Source organism: Nannospalax galili, unplaced genomic scaffold (assembly GCF_000622305.1).
Source record: "Nannospalax galili isolate Female #2095 unplaced genomic scaffold, S.galili_v1.0 scaffold406, whole genome shotgun sequence".
Taxonomy (NCBI): domain Eukaryota; kingdom Metazoa; phylum Chordata; class Mammalia; order Rodentia; family Spalacidae; genus Nannospalax; species Nannospalax galili.
In genome coordinates this window covers 2,959,093-2,964,731 of record NW_008357033.1, presented here as the reverse complement: position 1 = coordinate 2,964,731, position 5,639 = coordinate 2,959,093, and positions in this window count along the sequence as shown.

Below are 5,639 nucleotides of genomic sequence, written 5' to 3'. Positions count from 1 at the left end.
CAGGGCGTATAGGAGTGGAGTGCAGTCAAGAACTTGGGGGTTGGGATGGGTGTAAAGGATAAGTCTAGGAGTCTCATGGGGGCCATGGAGGGTTTGAAATATGAATTATTTAGATGAAAGTGCAGAAGGATGAAGGGATAGGTCCTTTTTTTTTTCTTTCTTTTACCTTCCTGCCTGGACACACTTCAGCCTACAAGAATAAGAAACAGAGCCTCGCAGGCAGGTAGCTATCGGCTGCATTGACAGGCAGCGAAAGGTGGTTGCTGCACAAAGGACCAGTGGTTGTTTTCATTTGGAAGACTCAAGAATTGATAAATGCATTTCCATTCTAGGTTCAGAAGTGTGTCCTGCCTCTCAGCAAGCACCAGAGACCCTGGGGTGTAGAGGAAGGGAGATCAACAAGAGGGCACTCAGGTGGCTCTTGGGGTCAGGCTGTGGACTCAGAAGGAAAGGGGCTTTGTGGTATTCTCTGGGCCCTGAGTGTGATCATGATGGTTTGGTCACTCTGCTTGCTCTCTGAGATGGGTCCTTTCCCTCCACACATTTCTGGTCTTCACCCCAGCATGGGGTTTGGAGTAGTCTCTACTGGCTTGGGGGGCAGAGAGGTGGAATCGAGGGTGGTTCAGGGCTGCTGGAGGCCATCCCCACAGAGATGGAGGGTGCTGAGATCCTCTAGGGGTTGTTAAAGGCCTCTCTCTGGTCCTTGGTGAGCTCTGTCTCTCCCACTGACAAGATGGGAGGATTCCTTTCTGTCTCTTCCAGCCTCCTAGGGTGGGGTGGGAGGAACCTTCATGGGGCTGTGACCTATATTAACTTATGGCTCCCATACTCACCAAGGTCTCTGCCAGGATGAAAAGCTTGTAATGGTGATGGGTAAAAATACCCGATTCCTTGTTCTCTACTGTTGCCCTGTGTAGCCTCAAGTCATTTACATTTGTAATATCAATTTGAAATCCACGGAAGAAAGCCCGCACCATGGCCGGCTGCTTGTTTCTGGGTAACCTGGGCAAGTCCTTTCCCTTCTCTGATGTGTACAATGAAAGGATTTCTGAAGTTCCAACAGTGTGTCCCCAGTGAGTTACTTCTGCACAGATGTGACCAAAATACCCAAGAGAATAATTTGAGGGAGAGGAGATTTATTTCAGCGCGGGGTTCCAGAGATTAAAGTCCATAGTGTTGGGCTCTGTTGATTCTGGGCCCTGTGGTGAGGCGGAACATCTTGGACATAGGAGCACACAGAGGGGGAGCCTGTTCCATTCACGGCAGGTAGGAAGCAGTTAAAGGGAATACAGGAAGGGGCCAGGGCAGGATACAGTCCCCCATCCAGCTGAGTTCCACCTCCTGAAGTTCCCACCATTTTATAAAATAGCACCACTGATGGTGGGGGCAGCATTCAACCCATGAGCCTGTGGGGGACATTTTACATTCCAACCATCCTAGTCCATAGCTATGATTCCCCAGGCAGACCCCCAAGGCTTTTATGTTAGAAGACCCCTGTGCAGGCGCAGGGTTGGATTGGGAGCTGGTGATGTCTGGACAGGGTATTGGTGCCTTGCAAAGTAAACTGAATTTATGTTTAGAAATTTCAATGACCAAGTAGGCTGGCCTTTTAAAATTCTGATTTGGTTCTGGAGATAAATGGATCTGATTAGCAGGAAGAGAAGGAGGAATGGAGGGACAGGACAATGTGGGTGGAATGGCTGGTAGGCAGCCTTTCTGCCCTATGAGATTAGCCTCTCTGGCTTGCTGGTAACAAGCCATTCTGTCCTCTTTGCCAGCTAGGATCCCCCACATGAGACCCTGCCTCCATTTTCTAGACCAGGAAAGACAGTAGCCAGAGCCATAGAAACTGACTCCAGTGGGTTTAATCTGCAGTGCTCAGGCTAGATATCCACATGTACCTACCGGCAAGAGATGCAAGAAATGGAGCCATAGGGTGAGTGGACCCCACAGTGCAGAGCTTGGGCCATTCCTAGCTTTCAGGGGAGCATCTTGAGTGAGACAGGAGCACCTCAAGTTCACCGAGTTCCCCACTGCCCTGCACACAGGTACACTGAGGTTCTATCTGGTGTTGAAAGAGATAATGCCTAGAGACAGCAAGCTGATGGATGCTTACAGTGACTGCTGTTCTTTCTTCTTCCTTCCATTGGAACCACAAAGCTTGTCTTTGGAGAAAATGGCTCAGAAGTCCAGGGTGCCAGGAAGATACAGTCCCTGCATAATGATCTAGAGCATGTTATTCTTTGTTCATTTGTCACAGATTTATATAGTGGCTGCTGTTTGCAGAATTCTGCTCAGAGTGCTAAGCATGCAGTAGGAAGCTAAATGATCTCTCTCTCTCTCTCTTTCTCTCTCATATACACACGCACATGCGCGCGCGCGCACACCACACACACACACACACACACACACACACACACCTGGTTTTTTTGTTTTGATTTGTTTTTGTAGCCTACATATCAGTCACAGGATAGAAGGCATTAAACAAAGCACACACGTTACTACGTGATATATAATGGGTCACATAGTAACAAGTTCTGTAAAGAAAAATGAGATGAGGAAACAAGGGAAGAAACCGGAGTCACAGCAGTTCAATTTTAAGCAGCAGGACACGGAGCTCAGTGGCATTCTGTGATGTGAAACAAGCCAGAAACAGATTAAATACATTGATTTTCTTTTGTGAAATAGAGCATCATGTAGTTGAGACTGCCCTGGAACTCCAGATGTAGCTGAGGAGTACCTTGAACTTGTGATTTTCTCGCCCCCATCTCCTAAGTGCAGGGAATAGGGGGTGTATACCAAAAACCTGGTTTTGTGCTTGTTAGACTAGCTTGCTACCAACTGAGCTACATGCCCAGCCCCAAAACATTGATTTTTGAAGTTGAGGAGAATGGAATAGTGATTCCTAGAGGCCAGGAAGGGAAAGCAGGAAGAGGGACAGAGGGAGGCAGGACAGCAAGTAATGTACTGAAATGGCATTAGATGGAAAGAATAACTTCTGGTGTCTGTATTGCACAATAACCTGTTGTATATTTTCTGAAGATTTAGAAGAGAGTAGCTTAGAGACTTCAAAACGAAAGATATGATGAGTGGGAAACGCCCGACCACCCTGATGGAGAAGGGCCTACTGTGTGCATGCACTGAAATGTGTGTACCACAAGCAGCTCACACCATATGCACATATGTGTGCCATGTGCACGCCATAAATATGTGCAAATGTTTTGTGAGAAGTAAAAAGAAAATATTAAGTTAAAAGTAATTTCAATGGAGGACAGGGACCACCTTACTGGGAAGGTGAGATTTGAATAAAGGCCTGCTTGAGGTGAGGGAGCAAGTTCCAGACAGATGGTATAGCTTGTGCAAAGGCCCTAAGGAGGGAACGTGCTTGGTGTGGCTCAGGAACAGGATGGAGGCTGCCAAGGCAGAAGTCAAGAGTGAGGGAGGAATGAGGGTGGAGGCATGTAGATGAGGGTGCAGGTTCTCCTTGAAGACCACAACAGCCTTGGCTTTCTATCCCAGTGAGGTGGTAGTCAGGGTGGGGGTGGGACAGAATGTGGTCAGTGCTCAGTCTGAACCCTGTACTGAGCCTGATGGCCTCTGGGAGACCAATGAGGAGATCCTCAGTTATCTAGGGGACAGGGGACCCAAGTCAGACTCAGGATGGGGCAAGAAATAGTAGGAGCAGGAGCAGGATAAGCTCATGGGGGCAGTGCCAGGCCTGAGGAGTCTGGGATGGCTGTTGCACACAAAGTTGAGCTCTCTTCTGGGAGCTGGAATCTGACTTCAGAGGGGAGGCATCCACAAAGTGATATTTGGAATTACCTGTGCTTGGCCAGCTGGCCAGAGGTGCTGAATGAGGGTTTGTGGGGAAAATGCTGAGGGAGACAGTTAGAAATCAGGGGCTGGAGGGCACCACCTACCTCTCCATTTCCATCCTGGAGAAGCTCACCTCTTGCAGTCTTCCTGAACACAGGCATCTGGACTGTTAGGCAGTGAAGGACCCTGTTGGTGTCTGAGGATGACGTCGAGGTGGGAGTCAGGTGATGTATTCTTTCTTGGTCAGGTCCCGGCAGCAGCAGGATCTGTGGTTGGAGCAGCCTCTTTATGATGCAGACATGCAGGCCACAGTGATTCCACAGGGAGCCAGAAAGCACCTTGGCCCTGCAGGATCCCTGATTGAGACAGAGGATCCTGGAAAAGAACTGTCAGTAGGTGCAGCCATGACTTGGGGTGACTTGATTCAGGGTTTGAGTGGTCAGCACTGCTGGATCCAGGGAATGACTGGTTCGTTCTCGACAGGGTCAATCTGAGCACAGCTCAGGGCCCACTGGAACGCCCCCACCGGGGGTAGTGATGGTGGCAGACAGGATCTGTTAGGAGGGCCTAAAAAGCCAGCCTGGCGGATCCCAGAGCTGCCCTGGGTTTTGGATCTACTGAGCTCTGCTTTGCTGAGTTCTAGGAAATTTGTTAGGCTGTTCTAGAGACTTTCAGTTGGCCTTCACTTATGTCAGGGCAGTGGGGAAGCAGGGGAGGGAGGAGGCTGAGAGCTGCCAACCACAGCTACATCTATGCACTGAGCTTAAGCACTGAGCTGGCCAGTGCTCCTCTGAAGCTTCCAGAGAGACATGTGGGGGTGGGGCTGTGAAAATGTGGCTTGGCTGCTATTGAGAGGATGTCCTGCAGACTACTGTCACATGCTAGGAAAGGGGCAGACGTAGGGTGTGCTGGATACCTTTAGTGTCAACTTTACACACCTGGGTCGAGGGAGCCTCAATTGGGGAATTGCTTCCATTGAACTGGCCTGTGGCCATTCTGTGGGGCATCTTTTTGATTGTTGTGTGATGTGGGAGGGCCCAGCCCGCTGTGGGTGGTGCCACCCCTGGGCAGGTGGGCCTGTGTTGGATAAGAGAGCAGGCTGAGCAGGGGCCAGGGGAGCAAGCCAGTAAGCAGCATCCCTCCATGGCCTGTACTCCAGCTCCTGCCTCCAGGTTCCTGTCTTGAGTTCCTACCTTAGGCTCCCTGATGAACTACGACCTGGGAGATGTAAGACAAATAAACCCTTTCCTCCTCAAGTTGGTATTGGTCAGAGTATTTTGTTACAGCAATGGAGAGACAAACTAGGACACAGGGTCCCTGTCCCAAGGGTGCCAGGCATCAGGGTTTCATGGCCTTCCTCCATCCACTTTTCAGTTAGTTGGGAAGTCAGATTTATCAAGGTCAAGCCTTTGTTTAGCTGTGACAGTAAAAACCACACTGCTCCCTTAACCTGCAGCCACTTCACAAAAATTCAGCACAGGGAGCACATAAAATGCTTTAGTCTACACCAAAACCATGATGCAAACAGATATTGCTCAAATTTTAGCTCTGTCTTACTTGACCTGTGTGACTTTGAACAAATCACTCACCCTGTTTGAGTCCCCGGTTCCTCATCTCTAAAGAGAGTAGTATCTTCCACACAGGGTTGTTGTGAAGGTTTAGGTTAGAAAACACCAGTGGGGGTATTTCCCTACATACCTAACATGTAGGGACATGGGAAGATCTTAGTCGATCTTAGTCTCTCTTCTGTCTGTGTGGTTAGGAGCTTGTGACCTGGGCCTGCAGATCTGCCCATTGCCCTGGCTCCAGAGACTGGAGGGTAC